This window comes from Schistocerca gregaria, chromosome 7 (assembly GCF_023897955.1).
Source record: "Schistocerca gregaria isolate iqSchGreg1 chromosome 7, iqSchGreg1.2, whole genome shotgun sequence".
Lineage (NCBI taxonomy): Eukaryota > Metazoa > Arthropoda > Insecta > Orthoptera > Acrididae > Schistocerca > Schistocerca gregaria.
This window is the reverse complement of record NC_064926.1, coordinates 242,095,145-242,116,181: the sequence shown is the minus strand read 5'-3', so window position 1 is coordinate 242,116,181 and position 21,037 is coordinate 242,095,145. Positions and strand designations below refer to the sequence as shown.

Here is a 21,037-nt window from a genome sequence, read left to right as displayed (position 1 = left end):
TGTTCTTCTATCATAGAGGCACTGAGCGCCCTGAACATGGAACGGCGAATGTCTAGTTGTACTCCGTCAGAACAGCTCTGTCTGGCGAGTCTTATCTTACGAAGTGGCGCCAGAAAGCGAAAAACGCAGCGCGCTTCACAGTTGGTGAGAACGCCACCGAATGGCTCCTCCTGATAGCGCTTATCAGCGGTCCGGTATGACGAGGGCTCAGTTTTGTAAGGAGGCAGAGCACGCCGCACAGAGCGAGCTCACTTGGTCCGCTCCGTGCGATAACCTCACCGACACAGCGGGCGACCTGAATACACAATCGTCCGCCATCCCGAAGGCGATACTCAGGTACGCGATCTAACAGCATCGCTGCCGTATCGACGAACGCTTCTTCGTTCATTTGTCCCTCTTTTATTTTTAATTAAATTTCCTTACAAAATTGTGAGCCTACTTTTAAGCACAACTGTGTATTGTATTTCTCAGACTAAGTGGATACAATGTGGTATGGATTTCCTCGGTGCCCCGAAATTCTCTAAAACAAAAAATGAGCAAGATGTAATTCAGTATATGAAAGTAGTTTCACCTCGCCACAAATATACGTTTGTTCTCAATTACATTTCAGTCTGATACAATCAACGTGTTATACGTATGGTTCACTTCATGTTTTATTGACAGGAAGCGATCTGTTATCGTAAGTAGTTGATCTTATTTTCATCACAAATGTTCTTCTGACAGGGGACAAATTGTTGGTGGAATTTCCCAGGGTTCGATATTACGACATCTCCTGTTCTTGCTATACGTGGTATGAAGGCTGTCCAGTTTATGGTTGGGCACCCCAAATATATTTTTGTGTAGAAGCAAAATAAAAATGTATCAAGCAAATGTTGATTAGTTGTCAACGGTAACATTAACAAGACTGGCTGCGTTTTCTTAATTTTGATCCTTAAGAAGCATTACAAAAAGTGTGCGAGCTACGTTATCACTAGCACCTGCGCTGTGTGCTGTACAGAGTGTTCAAAAACTTATCACAATGTAGCATTCTCGTACTTATGATGTTGTTAAAAACATAACACAATACTGGAACTTCCCGGCAGATTAAAACTGTGTGCCGGGCCGAGACTCGAACCCGGGACCTTTGCCTTTCGTGGGCAAGTGCTCTACCATCTGAGCTACCCAAGCACGACTCACGCCCCGTCCTCACAGCATAGCATAGCGTGAGTCGTGCTTGGGTAGCTCAGATGGTAGAGCACTTGCCCACGAAAGGCAAAGGTCCGGGTTCGAGTCTCGGCCCGGCACAGTTTTAATCTGCCGGGAAGTTCCAGTATTGTGTTATGTTTTTAACATCATAAGTACGAGAATGCTACATTGTGATAAGTTTTTGAACATTTCATGAGGAGAGGAATTGTATTACGTAATAAATAATACTTTTAGTAGCCAGAACGTTATGACCATCTACCTAATAAGCGGCATGTTCACCTTTGGCACGAATAACAGCAGCCACGCTTCGTGGCAAGGAAGCAGTGAGACCTTGGCAGGTCGCTGGAGGGAGTCGACACCACATCTGCACACACAAGTCACGTAATTCTTGTAAATTCTGGGGGGAAGGGGGGAGAGAACGATGAGCTTTGACCCCACGTTCAGTCACATCCCGGATGTGTTCGATCAGGTTCTGATATGGCGATTGTTCGATCAGGTTCTGATCTGGCGAGTTGGGGGGGGAGGGGGGAGGGTTGTCAGCACATCAGATGGAAGTCGCCACTGTGTTCCTCCAACCAGTCCATCACACTTCTGTCCTTGTGGCATGGCGCATTATCTTGTTGAAAAATGCCAGTGCCGTCGGGAAACATGATCGTTATGAAGCGGTTCACGTGGTCTGGAGTCAGCGTACGATAGTCCTTGGCCGTCATGGTGCCTTGCTGGACCCGGGAATAATTGTTCCCTAGAGAACAACTGAGCCGCCGCCAGCCTGATTCCGTCCCGCAGAACAGGTATCAAGCAGCTGTTCCTCTGGAAGACGGATTCGCGCTCTCCTATCGGCATGATATCGGTATTCATCAGACCACGCAACGCTCTGCCACTGCGCTAACATCCAGTGCCGATGGTCACGTCCTAATTTTAGTACTAGTTACCGATGTCGTCGTTTTTACTTTATTTTTTATTTAAATGTCAAGTTCCGTAGCACCAAATTGAGGAGCAAATCTCCAAGGTCATGGAACGTGTCAGTACATGAAGTTACAACATAAAAAGTAATAACAGATAAAAATAAATGTTTATGAACCTGAAAGAAAATCAGTCCATAAGTTTAAGCAAACGCTATCAGCAATACAATGAAAATCAGCTTAATTTTTCCAGGAACTCCTCGACAGAATAGGAGTGACCCATGAAGAAACTCTTCAGTTTCAATTTGAAAGCGCGTGGGTTACTGCTAAGATTTTTGAATTCGAGTGGCAGCTTATTGAAAAATGGATGCAGCAGTATACTGAACACCTTTTTGCACAAGAGTTAAGGAAGTCCGATCCAAATGGAGGTTTGATTTTTGCCGAGTATTAACCGAGTGAAAGCTGCTTATTGTTAGAAATAAACTAATATTGGTAACAAGAAACGACAACAAGGAATATACATATTGCGAGGCCAATGTCAAAATACCCAGACTCGTGAAAAGAGATCGACAAGAGGTTCGTGAACTCACACCACTTATTGCCCGAACCGCCCGTTTCTGAGTCAATAATATCCTTCTAGAATGGGAAGAGTTACCCCAAAACATAATACCATACGACATAAGTGAATTAAAATAAGCAAAGTAGAAATATCACTCACTTTAGATACCGTTCGAAAAGTGAAAATGGCATTATTAAGTCTTTGAACAAGATCCTGAACGTTGGCTTTCCACGACAGCTTACTATCTATCTGAACACCTAGGAATTTGAACTGTTCAGTTTCACCAATCATATGCCCGTTCTGTGAGATTAAAACGTCAGGTTTTGTTGAATTGTGTGTTAGGAACGGTAAAAACTGAGTCTTACTGTGATTTAAGGTTAGTTTATTTTCTACAACCCATGAACTGAGGTCATGTACTGCACTACTTGAAACCGAGTCAATGTTGCACACAACATCCTTTACTACCAAGCTAGTGTTATCAGCAAACAGAAATATTTTAGAGTTACCTATAATACTAAAGGGTACATCATTTATATAAATAAGGAACAGGAGAGGCCCCAACACTGATCCCTGAGGCACCCCCCCCCCCCCCCCCCCACTTGACAGTATCCCACTCAGATCCCACATCACAGCCGTTTAATTGGCACATGCATGCGTCGTCGGCTGCGAAAGTACATCATGAGGAGTGTTGGGAGCACTTGTGCACTTGTACTCTGACCAGCATTAAAGTCTGATGTTAGTTCCGCCACAGTTCGCCGCTTGTTCTGTTTTACCAGTCTGCTCAGCCTACGACGACTTACATCTGTAGTGAGAGGAGGCGCCGAACATCACGACGTCTGGACGTGTGTTCACCATGGTTTCGCTACCTTATGAAGACACTCACTACAGTAAGGCTCGACCATCCGATATGTCGTGCAGCTTCCGAAATTCTTTGTGGCAAGCCTAAAAATGATTCAAATGGCTCTGAGCACTATAGGACTTAATATCTAAGGTCATCAGTCCCCTAGAACTTAGAACTACTTAAACCTAGCTAACCTAAGGACGTCACACACATCCATGCCCGAGGCAGGATTCAAACCTGCGACCGTAGCGGTCGGGCAGTTCCAGACTAAAGCGCCTAGAACCGCTCGGCCACAACGGCCAGCTGTGGCAAGCCTCCGGGCCATTATAATCTGCCATCGGTCAAACTAAGGTAGATGGCGCGCCTTCCCATTCTACGAAGAGCACACTCACTGATAGTACACGCACCGTGCATATGTCTCACTAGCTGTCATTCCTCGCCAGGTGACTTCGCTATCGCCTGGATGGGTTTGTATTGATAGTAGGTCGGTGTTTATAATGTTCTGGGTGATCAGTGTATTAACGAACAAAAAGACTGATCAGTATATTAAAGAACAAAAAGCCTATCAAGCTGGTTAATATGCCCCTGACAGCTAAAAACAATTGCTACATAATTTTTTTCTGCTCCTGCACAAAAAGTCATAGTCAAAGAGACACTCTAGACACCCTATATGCAGGGTATCTGAAAAAAATGTTCCAATATTTACAGGGGATATAGTAAGCAACAAAGGGACAAAAAATGTTCCTACAACCATTGGTCGTAGATCTCATAGCTTGGGAGTTATGGCCTACTACTGTTACTGTGACTGATCCCATGTCTCTGCCTTACTTTCCACAACATTTGCTCCATTTGACTGCCATCTATTGCAATTCATCCTTGAATCCTACGTTTCATGGAATCACGCATTCGTTAGAATGTTACAAGTACGTACACGCGTTTTCGTAGTGTATCCACATCATTTATTGGAACAGCATACACCAAGGTCTTTACATCTTACCACAAGCAAGACTCCACGAGGTTAAGGTCAAGGGAACGGGCACGCCGAGGTACTGACCCTCCCCGACTAATAAGTCGCTCCTGAATGAGTCGTGTCACGTGTCGCTTCACCCGAAGTTGAAAATAGGCCGCTGCCCCGTCATGCGTGACCACGTTCTCAGTCGTTCATGTACATTCTCCAGCAACACATGTCATTCGTTCTGAAGGAAGTAACGATAGCACCTTCAGTGTGTTGTGTAGGGACCCGACAAGCTTTCACCGTGGATGCTTGTCCAAACGTTGATATTAAATATGTGCTTGTGTCGTTTGTCTGTAAGTGAGTGCGAGCTGGCATACAGGTAGGCCTAGATGTGCGTACTATGCTAATTTACGATTCCTCCTCCCGCCAAGCCGCTTCATCAGTGAACAACTTAAAAAACACCTTCCCAGTGAACTGCACATCATGAGCGCACATCTGGAGAAACATCTGGCAGGCCGATCGTGTAGCAGCAGAGCTAGTACTCGCTCCAGATGTTGTTCAAGGTGGCCCGTCCAGGCGACAGACCTGGCAATACCTTCCAATGTAGCTATTCTTCGGACACTCGTTCCAGGGTTGTCCTCCACATGTTCTGATCCCCGTTGCCCCATATCAGGTGTGCGAGTCGTTAAAGGTCTTCCATGATTCCGTGTTCGTGGTGCAAAGGATCCTCTTTCTGAAAGTCGCTGGAACAAGATATTCAACATCTTTACAGACGGTGTACGGCGTCGACGATATGTGGCAACATATAAGTTACATTTCCATAGGCTTGCCCGTAGCAGAAGACTATGTCTGCCATCTCCTGTGTTGAGTAGTAGACCTCCATTGCGAGCTGTACGTCCAGTGACGGACCCGAAGGAAATTACGGTAATGTATTGCTATGTCATCACAAACTGATCTCCGTATGAACACCATGGGTACTCCAGGTGCAAATGACGTTAACCGACCGATACACAACGCAATTTAGTATTCTGTGGAATAGGTACGTGTTCCTGTGTTTGGTGCTTGCTTGGCACCAACGCAAACACGTTTTGTTGCACGAACGTCTAACGTGTATGCTGTTTCCTCATTTGTCTCGTGCTAAACTGATCGTTGTGCAAGATATGCTCCTCGTAAACACGTAAGACGTGACTCCGAAGATATGAGACTTACGACCAATGTTTATAGGCACATTCTTTCTTCCTTAGATGCCTACTAATTCCTCTGTCAATATTGGAACCTTTTTTCCGGACACCCTGTACAGTGCCCTTCGGTCATGACAAGAGTACCACAGCTAATTCTAATAGAATGGCGACAACACAAGAAACAATAAATTAGATTTTCAGAAAAATTATTCACTGCTTCTCTGCAGATTCATTATCTTTAGAAAGAAAAGACAAAAAACCATTTCTTAAATTGCCTTTAGGACAGGAGATATCATCATCAACAACAACAGAGCAATTAGTTACGGAAATATCTACAACTGAAAAATCTACATTACTGGACGTCCGTATTGCTTAGTACTTGAAATCGAAATCACATATCGAACATGGTTTGAAACTCTTGTGTTCGTTATTTTCTCCAAGAATAACTGCTAGTTTTTTGTGATGAAAGCATCAGGAAGTTACCTTACTTTACATAATTCCTTTACTGATTTACATATGGAGTACTTTTCTCGTACAGTTCGACATATAGACGCCAAGAATTCAATGTATGGAAACATAATGTAGCGACAATGACTGGTGCTAATTCTGGAGCTTCATGTAGAGAAATGTTGGAAAAACTAAGCATATGAGCAACAACCTCACAATATACTCTCTGATGAAGTTTGCTGTGAAAAATCAGGAACAATCTGAGAATAACTGTAGCGTAACACTAGAAGGAAATAGTCTCTCTCTTTAACGGAATAAGAGCACAATACAAAGTCACAAAGATATTTAACCACTTCCCTTTACAGGTGCTGGCAGGTAAGGAAAACAGTTTCAAAAACAAAATGAAATAATTTCTGCTTGACACCACTTTTTACACCACAAATTTCTGAACAGATAATATCTTAATTTTTTTGTATTTTCCGTCGTTCCTGAGTTGCTTTTATGTCCCTGAAAATGTGGTGCGCCTAAAGCATTTAATTAGATTAGACGAACCACGTCTCCAAAAAGAAGATAATATCCGTATGCGGTTAAGATGCCTATATTAAATTTTATTGCAGATTGAAATTACAGTAAAAATCCAATTACGGCGTGCCCAAAACGTAAAACTCTGTAAACGTAGAGAATATATCTTTAATATATAATCGTATTTATTGTATCATAACGAGTTATGACAAATATGACTCACGACTTATGCAAAACAAACTAACTCCCCCATTGTATGTTAGTTACTATAACTATCCGCTGACAATATTATTAAATAGCTGCCTGACAAACCTGGCACTGCCATGGTATTCGTTTGCCAATTTTCTGCTATAAACGAAAACGGAAAACGAGCTTCGTCTATAGCCCAATACCGAAAAAATTTCAGTTCAATATATTGATGAAAACACCTTTGGAATTATGAAAACGACAAACAAAGAAATGTGCGTAATGTACAGATATGTAACTACAGTATGTAAGGAATCCGTGATTCCACGAACATAGATATTAGTATCCGACACCCAGGTCGATAGCAGACAGGAGTCGATTGTCGAGCGCTGCAGGAGGCAGTGAGACGAGTGTTGAGTGAGCAGTAGTACTGGAGAGACGGGCAAAAGTGGTGGTCGAGTGAGTAGGAAACGGTAAATTCACCGGAATATGACGAGTGAGCGCGTCCCCCTAATCGTCGTGGGGTTGACCCTCATCGATACCGATTCGCGAGTGATGCGACACCAAAAGTGATAAGTGTCGAATCACGTGTTTCGCGTCAACCGCGTCGGCCAGCGACAACCATGGATTGCAGTGAGGATTGTTGTGAATGTTAACCACCATCATTGCGTGTGACAAAGTACTTAAAATCAGTAACCAATAAAAGATATAACCGTAATTAAACGTGTAAGGTGAGGGTAGTAGTTTCTACATTGCAAACCTTTATGGTCTTTGGTAATAGACAAACTTTCAATCATTAACTATTCCGTCTCAGAACAACCCGAAACCACAGCAGAAAAACCGATAGCCTCTCATCCATTAAGCACACGGTCATATAATCATAATAATTTTTTGGTGGCTTCGATAAATCACACAAAACCCAATAAAGGACAAAACGGGGGTGTTTTAAGTATCCAAATTCTCTGTAATGTTTATTCAACTCAGAACTTGATTATAAACAATATTTGTAGTTACATGTCCAGAAGCTACAGAGCGATTTTCTAAACGTCTCCATGGTAACGCTCCTCATAGCTCTATACTCCGTCCTAACAGGTCATGAAGGCCCAACGTTACCGACCGGCAGCCGTGTCATCCTCAGTCCACAGGTGTCAATGGATGCGGATACGGAGGGGTATGTGGTCAGCACATCGCTCTCCCAGCCGTTTTGTCAGTTTACTAGACCAGAGCCGCTACTTCTCGATCAAGTAGCTCCTCAGTTTGCCTCACAAGGGCTGGGTGCACCCCGCTTGCCAACAGCGCTCGGCAGACCGGATGGTCACCCATAGAAGTTCTAGTTCAGCCCGACAGCGCTTAACTTCGGTGATCTGACGAGAACCAGTGTTACCACTGCGGAAAGGCCGTTGGCTCATAACTCTATAGGCGGCTATTTGTTCACCTACAGCCGTTTACATTTGAAAGCCGTTAAAAGAGCTGGCAGGTATTAGGGATTTCCTTAGGTTGATTTGACTATACGAGAGTCTCAGTAGCAAAGAATAAATATATTATAACTTCATACATGAAACGACATCTTTTTCACGCGCCTCAGTGTTAATAACGGCATATGTCTTGAACTATCTGCCGTACAACGACGTATTTGCGTAGGTACATTCATAGGCTTATGTGGATACTGTCTGCTAAGTGTGTTGGGAATAGAGTTAGTAGCAAAGAGCTAATAACTTTAAACGTCATTCACAATGCGGCAGTTCTTCACGCATCTCATATTTTATGGCGTCATCTGCCCTTAACTATGATAGGCAGGTGGTTTTCACCCCCACAGCAATCGTTACCCGACACTAAAGGATATTTGTACCTAGTTTGCTTGAAATCGTTCCAAGGGTTAGGAAGAGATATGGAACACACACACACACACACACACACACACACACACACACACACACAACACACACACACACACGCACGCACACACACACACACACATACATACATACATACACACACTTTCGTAATATTTATGGCTTCCAGAGTTTATCGAAAGTCAGCTTCGGTACCATTAAATAACTGGAATCTGTTGGTCCTTTCTCATGGTTCAAATGGCTCTGAGCACTATGGGACTTAACAGCTGAGGTCATCAGTCCCATAGAACTTAGAACTATTTAAACCTGACTAACCTAAGGACATCACACACACTCAAGTTCGAGGCAGGACTCGTACCTGCGGTTCCGGACTGAAGCGCCTACAACCGCTCGGTCACCGCGGCCGGCGATCGTTTCTGAACTGAATAGTATTCTCCCATGCTGTTGTAGCATTCTGTGCTCCACGTCTGTAGTGTTCGGTAATGTCTGAAATAAAAATAAAAAACTAAACGCCGTCCGAACAGGCCTTAGAAGGCGCAAGGGTACCAACCGGCAGCCGGGTCATCCTTGAACCCACAGACTTCACTGGATTCGGATATGGAGAGGCATGTGGTCAGCACACCGCTCTCCCAGCCGTATGTCAGTTTAAGAGACCGGAGCTGCTACTTATTAATCAAGTGGCTCCTCAGTTTTCCTCCCAAGAGCTGAGTGCACCCCGCTTGCCAACATCGCTCGGCAGATGGTCGCCCATCCAAGTGCTGGCCCAGCCCGACAGCGCTTAACTTGGGTGAATTGACGGGAACCGATGTTACCACTGCGTCAAGGCCAGTTTGAATATTCTGGCTATGGCTATCCAAAGTTTCACTCCAGGCGAATGCCACTCCAGTGCTTCTCCAGTGAATTCGAAATCGACAAAGCTTAAAATATTAGTGCCTATCTGTCTTGAATTCTGATGATTCTCAACTAATATCACCCATATATTAAAATCGAGAAAGAGATGCGATATGCAGAGATCCATTCTCAAGGAATGTAAGAGTGTACGCTCGAAAATGACTTGTTTTTAATTGCAGACCTGTTGCCTAATTCAAAGTAGCAGTTTAGAACAGCATCACACAGTTAGTTTTTGTGGCGAAAACACGAAATTTACAAACAATCTGGTGTTTCATGAAGCACAAACTAACTAATTATGTCCAGTTGCTTATTGAGCTTGGTTCTAGGCAATATCAGTGTTTTGTACGTAGTCTTTACCAATCGTTGACAAATATCCTTTGCACCGTCACCGATGGCCATGGACGGTTTTGAAATGCTAACGCAGACCCTGATTTCGTTCACCCGCGTGGTGTGTCGAGAGGGTATTGAGTCGCGTGTGGTACTATATTGTTTCTCCAGAGTAATGCTGCATTGTGGTTTTTCTGTTGTCCGTGTAAATGCAAGTGAAAGGAAAGAAGAATGGCTAACACATCCACCGATATTAGCGTCCTCTTCCAGTGAACGTATCACGTTCGGAAGTGTTACGTACATTTATGCCATGACACAGTGTGTAGAGAGGTTTGGGATTTTGAACAGTTTACGAAAACAGCAATTGGTTCGAAGTTGTCGTATGTTTAATGATGCTACTCTTTCCATTTTCTACACTTAAAAAGTGTGCAACTGAACTTACTTGTGGATAACTTCTCTTGGAGATAACAGTAACGAAGAATCTCGCAAAGCTTGCAACCAAAGTCTAAAACACCGGGAAAGTATTGAACATGATGCTCCTAAATCAAAGCTTATAGGCGGATGGTATAGCCGAGGGCATAGGCCTACCTGAAGCAAGACTGCCGTACATTATACATTAAGAACCAACTACCAGAATACGTGCAAGATGTTGTATCCGTAACAGTCTCATATACAGTGAAAAGTGTTTCTGAACTACTTTTTAACTTTATCACGGATAATCTGGCTCATGGTTTGCGCTCGCCGATTTGTTGGTGCGAACGAGATAAAGGATGGATTTATCACTTGCTGAAAACACAAAGTCAACAGAAACAATCCGTAGAAACCCGTAGTCCTGTAGCAAAATGTGACAAAGTCGATTTCATTAACCATAAAGGTAGTGCCAGTGTTTTCTCTCCTTAATGCAATAATTTACCAATAGCCGCATGATTTGTAGAAGTTTATTTTACTTTATGAACTTGTATGTGCTACCAGTTTCGGCATTACATTGATGTCATCTTCAGGCCCCACTCGTCTTAGTCGTAAAATCGCTATACACGTAAGGAGTCATATAACTGGATTCGTGAATCAATCGTCCTGCAACAGCTCTTAGTGGCCAGGCGACACAGACTGAGCAGTCCGTTAGTTTAAGTAGTGTGTAAGTCTAGGGACCGATTACCTCTGCAGTTTGGTCCCTTAAGAACTCACATACATCTGACATTTTAACAAAAATTCTAGGACCTTGATCAACGAATTAAAAGCTGCGAATGTATTCACTTTGTTCGCCAGATTTGCCGTCTTCCGACTTCCGCTTATTCACACACCTAAAGAAATTCGTGGGTGGTTCAAAATGTTTCAAATGGCTCTAAGCGCTGTGGGACTTAATAGCTGAGGTCATCAGTCCTCTAGACTTAGAGCTACTTAAACCTAAATAACCTAAGGACATCACACACATCCATGCCCGAGGCAGGATTCGAACCTGCGACCGTAGTAGCAGCGCGGTTCGGGATTGAAGTGCCTAGAACCGCTCGGCCACAGCGGCCGGCTTCCTGTGTGGAAACTGTTATGAGTCCACTGAAGGCCCCATGGGAATCGTTAATGTGTTTTGGTAGAAGTTACAGAATCGCGCCGGCCGCGGTGGCTGTGCGGTTCTAGGCGCTTCAGTCCGGAACCGCGTGACTGCTACGGTCGCATCCTGCCTCGGGCATGGATGTGTGTGATGTGCTTAGGTTAGTTAGGTTTAAGTAGTTTAAGTTCTAGGGGACTGATAACCTAAGATGTTAAGTCCATAGTGCTCAGATCCATTTGAACCCTTTTTTTTTTTTTTACCGAATCGCAGCTCACAGATGATATGTATTTACTCAGAAACATTTTACAAAGAATACTAACATAAAATTGAACTATATCAGTGTGTATATAGTATTAAAAAGTCGTCTTTGTATGCCAGGTTGATAATTATTCTCCTTCTTCATGCATATTATGTCCCACCGCGTCTTCTCCCCATTGTGAACAAATGCTGGCTACTATTATTTCTTAAACAACCGGAATTAGAATAGTGTGATCGTGATCTGTTATCACGCCTATAACATTACTAAATTTAACGAGCGCGTTCTTCGTTCCAGTACAGATGATTGATACATAGGTACCGTCGAAGAGACAGAATACTGCAATATCCTTTCAACTGTTATTTAACGCCTACGTATGAAGAAACGTGGCCTATTGCGTTATGAAGTGGAAAGAGGAATGGCCGCAGATAAGGAATGTATCTGTCACAACTAGATACGTGGAATACGCCAAGAGGTTTGCAGATAAGATTCTGAACCACGTGTACCTGCTGAGCTAAATGATGCTTCATTCAGAAGGGGTCCAAGCAGCAGTGCGGTAAACAGTTTCAGTGAGAGCTCTGTTCCGTTTATCACTTTCAAGAGGTGGATCAAGTTTACGACCGTTCCTAACACCAGCTTCTGTAACAGGTACGGTAGTAATATAAAAGGGATACTGCGGTAGATTGTCACTGATTAGCTCACTTATTCTGAGTAAGTGCCCAGAAATCAACCAGTATGGCGTGTAATAGATATATCAATACAGAAGTTGACACTATAGACCCAATGAGAAGTCTGAAATATTGTTCCTACCTATTAGACAATTATCCCAAGACAGCTGTAAACACTTGTTCTTTGCCATAAAATATGCAGCATGTGTTGACTCAATCGCTGCTTAACCATATAATTTAGTTAATAGTGATTAAGACAGTAACAGATGTAAAAATTTCCGTTCTTCTTCCCTTTATATCACCATGTAATATCGTTGGAAAATTAGAACAAGAAGTTTATACAGCTCGAAACAGTAAGAAGGTTACGGATAACACGGGCCTTATAATCAAGACCAAATCCGTTTGCACAGCCTATCGCTCTCGAATCGAAAGTATTCGGTTCGAATGCTGGTAGTGGAAAAAATTTTAACCGCTAGTTTTCGACCGGTAGGAAAGGTGATAGCGTTAACTTCCTGACCACTAGATATTGGGTTAATGTCCCGGACTGAATTCAGAACGCCTCTGCAACGTCTCATAATGTGAGGACATATGACACTGTTGATGGCATTTAACATACACTCCCGCAATCACCAGTAATAAACAGAAACATATTGGACGTAACTGTCCTCAAAGAAAAAGGTGTACAAAATGGACGAAGACTTCGATTTGAGCAAATGTGCGAAGACTTTCCGATTTGAGCGACTGAAACACCAGGAGATATCACAGCCAACAATGACGGAAAACAGCGAAAGTTTAATTATAACAATCGTGTATATCACTAAATACAGAGTGTTTCAAAAAGAATTACCCAATTTTGGACGGTAATAAGACCCGCCTGCACCCAAAAACATTCGTCGTTGGTATCCACAATTTGAAGATACTAAGTGCTTGTGTAAAGGTAGAGTCCAAGTCAGCCTCGCACATCTGTTGACATGGTGGAAAGAACTGGGCAAAACTTTGAGCGGAGTCCCCGAAAATCTACTCACAGCACAGAGAACTGGCAATGCCTCACACCACTGTCTGGCGAGTTTTAAGGAGTTTTTGGTCGATAAATCATGGAGAGTACATTTAGTGCAAGATCTTCGGGTTTTTGAGAAAGGAAACTGTTTTGCTTCAACAATTCTCTGCTGAGGAACATGGAAGAAAATACATATTTACAACGGTTAATTTTCAGTGACGAAGCAACTTTTTATGTTAGTGGTAAAGTAAACCGATATAAAGTGCGCATAGAGGGACAATGCTCAAGATACTACTGAGAACGAGAGAGAATCACCTAAAGTGAACGCCTTTTGTGCCATTTCTCGCAAAAAGAGAAAACACAGTGACTGGAATGAGCTGTCTTCATATGTTGAAGAATTGGCTTTTTCCACAACTTCAGGAGGAGTCCAATGACTTCATTTCCAAAACAATGGAACTCCATCGTACCGGTACAACAAAGTACGTCAGTCTCTCAGTGACACTGCCTCAACGCTGGATAAGGCGCACGGAAGACACTACTGCCCTGCATCATTGACCTCCAAGATCGCCAGATATGACTCTAGGCAAATTTTTTCTTGTGGGGATATGTGAAGGAAAGTGCGTTCATCTTCCCTTTATTTTGTGAAGTAGAGAAATAACTTCCATAAAAGCAGATATACTGTGAAAAATTTATGGCGAACTTAGTTATCGAATAAATGTTCGTGCTGCTGTAATAACATACCACTTGTAATAGTGAAACGTCCCCTTAGAAAACTTAATGAATTACTGTGCTGACAAACCTCTTACACTATTTGATTTTCAAACACCTGAGCAGAACTAAACGTACTCCGACATTTCGCTCTTTACCTATTCTGATCAACACTAACTGACACACACTATTTTTAGCGCAACGCAATCTGACTGTCAATAATTCCTACAAAAGAATGGCCCTGACTAACATTAACCTATACCTTTCACAAATCACTTACCTACTGCAATACAGCGAGCGCCACTACTGCCAGCTAAGTAAAAGATTCTAACTACTGAAGGCACTAACTACTGATAGGCATAGTTAGCAAATGAAAGATTTTGATAGAGAACAAACAATGTATTTACCTTAATAGTGTTCAAAAGTCATAATATCTATAGCAGTTCATGACATCCAATCCTACAAATTTACTGTCTCTGATGGACACACGTCAAGATCATCCGCTCTCAAAACTCCGTCATTTCTCTCTCCACATCCACCACTGATGGCGGCTCACCTCCAACTGCGCAACGCTACGCGCTGTTAACATCCAACTGCCCAACACTACAATAGCATATACTCCAACAATGCAAATCAACCAGAGCCTTCACACAGCACAGTCATTGATTTTCATACGGAGCGCTACGTGGCGTTACCAACCTAAAAACCTAAACAGCCTACTTATATAGCCCCCATGCTCCCCACAAAAAATTTTACAAATTGTTTTGGGCAGTGGCCAATACAGATTTGAAATTTTTTTCATAATTACAATAACAAAGAAATCATATGCACACACTTATTGATACAACGTTGGTCAAAAGCTATAATTTTCTCACAGTCCATAAAGACAGTCCTAATCATTCATGACAGTAATATTGCAGTGCTTTTTTTTCTCAAAGTCTGAGCAGTAAAAGAGAATGAACACGAAAGTAGTGGATTTCCATGCAGTCTTGAAGAAGTAGTGTTGTCCTTCCAACAGAAAGACAGTGCTGACATGCAGACAGGTAATGGGCCACAACAGAGCAAACCCATCGCAGAGTCAGTCGAAGTTTTAAAGAATATTATTAGGTAGGTCATCACAGAGCACACCCACTGTAGTCCTAGTAGAGATTATGGTATTGGTAGGCCACCAGAGGTGCAGACCCACCGCAGTCCTTGTACAAATAATGGTATTGGTGGGTCATCAAATATTCAGACCCACTGTAGTCCTTCTAGAGTAGGCCAGCAGCCATCTGTTTGCGACTGTGCAGGTGCACAATCACCATCAAAGAGTCTTGCGGACAATATAGGAAGTCCATAAACCACCACCACTTGTGCATTCAGAAAGTTTTTGGAACTGTCCTTAGAACCAGTAGTGCTGTTAACCAGTCCCTTGCAGAATTATTAACACACATGCAAACACTAACAGTCCCAACTTCTCACATATTGTGCACATACTATGACCAACAGAAATGTGTGTAGTGAAATGAATGCTTACAAGTTACTTAATTTGATGAACTGGTGTCAATTACAATTTTATAACATAGCGTAGCTAATACTTCAACATTTTGTATTTTGCGGCTTATCTCGTGTTTGTAGTTGTTTTTATCAATAAATATGGAGTTTTATAATCAGCTCATTCTTTTTGAAACATTCCGTATACTAACCTAAGTAACTGAGGCTGGGAACTATGAGTATAATCACACAAACAGCATCGATGCAAATGACCTCACGCAGCAGTAAGCCGCTAGACAGGTAACGGGAAAATGATTTTTGTGGATCCTGTACTGTAGCTGCAGGGGTGTTCCGGGAAAAACCACTTCCTCCGCTAAGAGTTTACCGCCAGACTATAATAGGCCGCCTAGTCTAGAGAGCCAACTTGCCGCACGTTGTTGCCCGCCCCTGGCAGAAGGTCTTTGTAGGGCACCTCCGTCGGCTCGCCACGTGAGCCGCTGTCAGAAGGGTGGGGACGACAGACGGGGTGGGGCTGGACTGCTAGATCTAGTTTAGGCGCCGAAACAAGAGAGAACCGCAGCCGCGAGGGATGCGCCTCGAAATGGAGAAAAAGTTGCGAGGCGCCGGTGTTGGATGTCGCTCCGACCCGCATCGCCTCGCCGTGCTTCTCCTTGTCCTCCTTCCCGCTTCTTTCGGCGCGTTCTTTTTGCTGCGCTCCGGAAACTTAAGCCTAAACTTGTGCCCGGCAGCGGTATCATGTAACGACAGCCGGGAGAAGCACTGCTCTTGTTTGTTATTTTCTGATACCCTAATTATCTGCGAGAAGCGTATACTTCGCAATTTTCTGTCGATGCAGGTTTCGTGAGCTCCCTTTTACGCTCGTAGTTAATCAGCGCGTGGGTGTGATCGACTTTCCTGGGAAGAACGAAGATGTTCTGTGTGAGTTACCTATTGATACTTTGTACACCGTCGTGCATAACTTTTCTAGTTTATTTCACACGTCTCATTTTCTGACTCTTGCGACAATTGTAGGTGTTCTAAGGTTTGTAAGAATTTTTGAGGTAGTGTATATCTATACATCTTTGACAAGGAAATTTGTATGACGTTTTTGATAATCCAAAGAAAAGCTAAAATCCGTGAACTGATATCAATTCGACCAACATATCGCACTGTGTAAGGGTTTTACGTTACTATACAGGATGATTCAGTTGCCTTTGCGGATTCGTTTAAGCAACCTGTACTACATCTGTATCAAGTACAGTATCCAGATAGGCGACAGCAAAGTAAACGATACAAGACATTAGAGGGTGCCAAATTGTCTTAGGCACCTTTGCCGAACCCTGAGACAATGAGGTTATAGCAGTTAGATTGTAGGTATTTAAAAGTATTTTCAGGTTCCGGGGTTTTATTTCTACGATGGTTTTACTATGGAGAAATACACTGTTTGAAGTGGGTTGTTTAGTTCTGTTTCTTGCGGTTAGGTGTTTGTTTTTATCACACAATGGGGTAGTAGAGAACATAAATATTTGAGGTCGGGTGTATTTGGTTATTTAAGGGTACGCAGTTATCAAGGGCTTTGAGAGGAAGGCCTTATCAGTTCTTGGAGACAGATTGTCACATAATTGTGTGGTTCATGTACACCTGCAATGGGTCTGTGGTTAGCCTCTACCAGGTTTGTTTCACTTCTACTTTTAGGTTCTTTCATCACGTTTATGCCTTTGGCATACTTTAAACGTCAATGAACATTTTTTATTGGATCATGTCTGATCTTTGGGACCAGTTGTCAAATTTATACCGTTGTACATTGTATTTTTCTAATGATTTAGTTTGAAAGGAGCGAAAGCTGCCTTTCTAGATTTCCATTGTGTTTACATATGATGACAGTCATGTGTTTTGTGGCTGTGATTCAGGTTTATTCCGTGTTTATGTTTCATACGCTTATATATTTTTGATTTCTGGACTAGAGCCAAAAAAAAAAACACAAAAAAAGAGAGAGAAAGGAATTGACTTATGTGCTCTATTGGTACTGCGTGAAATATTACCTTAAGGTTGCTTTAATTAATACAATAGAGTACCACAATTTAATGTGTTCGTTGCTTTATAGTTGTCTAGTTTTCATATACTGGCGTTTGTAATTGTTCTTTGGTAAACAGGGTCTGAGGATGGCGGTAATGTGTCGCCGAAACTAGTCGTGTGATAGAAAAAGACATTCTCAAAATACAGCTGTAGTGGTACTTTTTCTCATTTATATCAGCTGAAGTTCCTCATCCATGCAATAAGAATGGCATCCATAAATTGATACAAGTTGCCTATCACTGATATGGGCGACTGCTAGAAAACGGAATCGTATTGTAAAAACTTCAAGTGAGGATTGGGAATGAGTAGCAAGGTATTTTTGTACCAAGATGTGCCTTACTTCTTCCATACTAATCCAAATGTCTCCAATCGTTCTTTGTTTAATTAGCGGTTTAGTGAAAACAGGTTTTGGATTTCCCTGAAAGTCTATTCCGTTTATAGTACTTAATTTTTAGTAAATAGTACAGAGGTTATATACCTGAAAATTGTTACTACAGTGCTCCCCATTTTCATATCTTCTCTTAATTTAGTTATTTCCAATGCTGAAAGGAGGCATTTCTGAATTAAGTACTATAAACGGAATAAACTTACAGAGACTAAAAAAACCTATAATGAATGCACCGCTAATTACATAAAGAACGATTGAAGACACTTGGATTTGTATGGCAGAAGTAAGATATGCCTTGGTCCAAAAATATCGTGTAACTCATGACCAATCCCCACTTGCATTTGTTATAGCATGATTCCGTTTGCTAAGTCGCCCAAAGTTAAGAGAGGGAACTAGGTGGATCAAAACAACATGTCCAGACACACTGTGACCAAAATGGTACTGAAACAGAGTATGACAGACCAAAGGCCGAAATACTAAATGTCTTTTTTGAAAGCTGTTTTACAGAGGAAGACTGCACTGTAGTTCCTTCTCTATATTGTCGCACAGATGACAAAATGGTAGACATAGAAATAGACGACAGAGGGATAGAGAAACAATTAAAATAGCTCAAAAGGGGAAAGGCCGCTGGACCTGATGGGATACCACTTCGATTTTACACAGAGTACGCGAAGGAACTTGCCCCCCTTGTTGCAGCGGTGTACCGTATGTCTCTAGAAGAGCGTAGCGTCCCAAAGGTTTGGAAAAGGGCACAGGTCATCCCCGTTTTCAAGAAGTGACGTCGAACAGATGTGCTGAACTATAGACCTATATCTCTAACGTCCATCAGTTGTAGAATTTTGGAACACGTATTACGTTCCAGTATAATGACTTTTCTGGAGACTAGAAATCTACTCTGTAGGAATCAGCATGGGTTTCGAAAAAGACGGTTGTGTGAAACCCAGCTCGCGCTATTCGTCCACGAGACTCACAGGGCCATAGTCAGGGGTTCACATGTAGATGCCGTGTTTCTTGACTTCCGCAAGGCGTTCGATATAGTTCCCCACAGTCGTTTAATGAACAAAGTAAGAGCATATGGACTATCAGACCAATTGTGTGATTGGATTGAAGAGTTCCTAGATAACAGAACGCAGCATATCATTCTCAATGAAGAGAAGTCTTCCGAGGGAGAGTGATTTCAGGTGTGCCGCAGGGGAGTGTCATAGGACCGTTGCTATTCACAATATACATAAATGACCTTGTGGACAACATCGGAAGTTCACTGAGTCTTTTTGCACATGATGCTGTGGTGCATCGAGAGGTTGTAAGAATGGAAAATTGTACTGAAATAGAGGAGGATCTCCAGCGAATTGAGACATGGTGCAGGGAATGGCAATTGAATCTCAATGTAGACAAGTGTAATGTGCTGCGAATACATAGAAAGATAGATCCCTTATCATTTAGCTACAAAATAGCAGGTCAGCAACTGGAAGCAGTTAATTCCATAAATTATCTGGGAGTACGCATTAGGAGTGATTTAAAATGGAATGATCATATAAAGTTGATTGTCGGTAAAGCAGATTCCAGACTGAGATTCATTGGAAGAATCCTAAGGAAATGCAATCCGAAAACAAAGGAAGTAGGTTACAGCACGCTTGTTCGCCCACTGCTTGAATACTGCTACAGGATGATTTAATAATCGCGAAAGCGTTACGGAGATGATAGATAAACTCCAGTGGAAGACTCTGCAGGAGAGACACTCAGTAGCTCGGTACGGGCTTTTGTTAAAGTTTCGAGAACATACCTTCGCCGAAGAGTCAAGCAGTATATTGCTCCCTCCTACGTATTTCTCGCGAAGAGACCATGAGGATAAAATCAGAGAGATTAGAGCCCAGACAGTAGCATACCGGCAGTCTTTCTTTCCACGAACAATACGAGACTGGAATAGAAGGGAGAACCGATAGAGATACTCAGAGTACCCTCCGCCACACACCGTTAGGAGGCTTGCGGAGTATGGATGTATACGTAGATGTAGGTACCTATTACGTGGCTGTCGCCTGTCTTTATACCGTTCCTAATACAGACATAGTGCGGGTTGCATAAAACGAACAAGTATGGGCAGCTGTATTGCCCATCTTTGATATTGAATTTCCGGGAAGCATTTCATAATGTGAAGAGAACTAAAATTACAGTGCCTCGAAAAAACCATGAACTGTATCATTTAGATCAATATACCACACATTGTGCGGGGACGTTTCACAGGGTGGTTATAATTATTAAACGTTCGCTACTTGGGTACCCATGGTAAACAAGTGACGATAAGGCAATGAAACTTCGTGGAAACTTTTGTAAGTACAGTCGGAAGAGAAATAACGGATAAACCATTGAAAGAATTACGTTTTAATTTCCACATGAGAGAGTAACATTTTTTTGTTACACATCATATTGAAGTTCCGCCGGCAGCTATACCGAGCGGTTCTAGGCGCTTCAGTCTGGAACCGCGTGACGTCTACGGTCGCAGGTTCGAATCCTGCCTCGGTCATGGACGTGTGTGATGTGCTTAGGTTAGTTAGGTTTAAGCAGTTCTAAGTTCTAGGGGACTGATGACCTCAGCTATTAAGTCCCATAGCGCTTAGAGCAATTTGAAACATTTTGAACCACCCACGAATTTCTTTAGGTGTGTGAATAAGCGTAAGTCGGAAGATGGCAAATCTGGCGAACAAAGTGAATACATTCGCAACTTTTAATTCGTTGATCAAGGTCCTAGAATCCTTGTTAAAATGTCGTAAGTGACAACCAATTTCATCCGCTACAGCCTGGAACCGCCCTACAGATTGCTCTATTGCTGCTCGAAACATCTCACGTGGTATGATCTCTGTCTCCATCGCTATGCTTATCTTCAACCTCGATCGTGTGTTAGTATTCCTATGACAAACCCTGTCCTTTTGATAACCTCACAGCCAGATACCAAACGGGTTCAGACATGGTGATCTTGCTGGCCACGCAGTTTGCAACGATCGGCCAATGATTCGGTTTTCTCCTACTGTGTTACGGAGTAACAGAGTAACCTCACGAGCAATGTGAGGTGGAGGTCAAT

The 21,037-nt window shown here is 42.6% G+C and overlaps 1 protein-coding gene and 1 pseudogene across 2 annotated transcripts in view; one reads left to right on the top strand and one right to left on the bottom strand.

Annotated features, from left to right (window-relative positions):
- The first annotated feature begins 207 nt into the window (after positions 1–207).
- The window catches only part of LOC126282106 (glucose dehydrogenase [FAD, quinone]-like), a 230,275-nt gene continuing 209,445 nt past the window's right edge, over positions 208–21,037 (top strand). The window contains exon 1 of one of the 2 annotated variants that reach the window (XM_049981568.1): positions 208–336. The gene's annotated coding sequence lies outside the window, so the exon portion shown is untranslated. Of the gene's footprint in view, positions 337–12,159; positions 12,300–21,037 lie in introns of those variants that run through there. The other variant, XM_049981567.1, reaches the window with a different exon arrangement.
- LOC126282570 (5S ribosomal RNA) lies at positions 8,066–8,183 on the bottom strand (annotated as a pseudogene).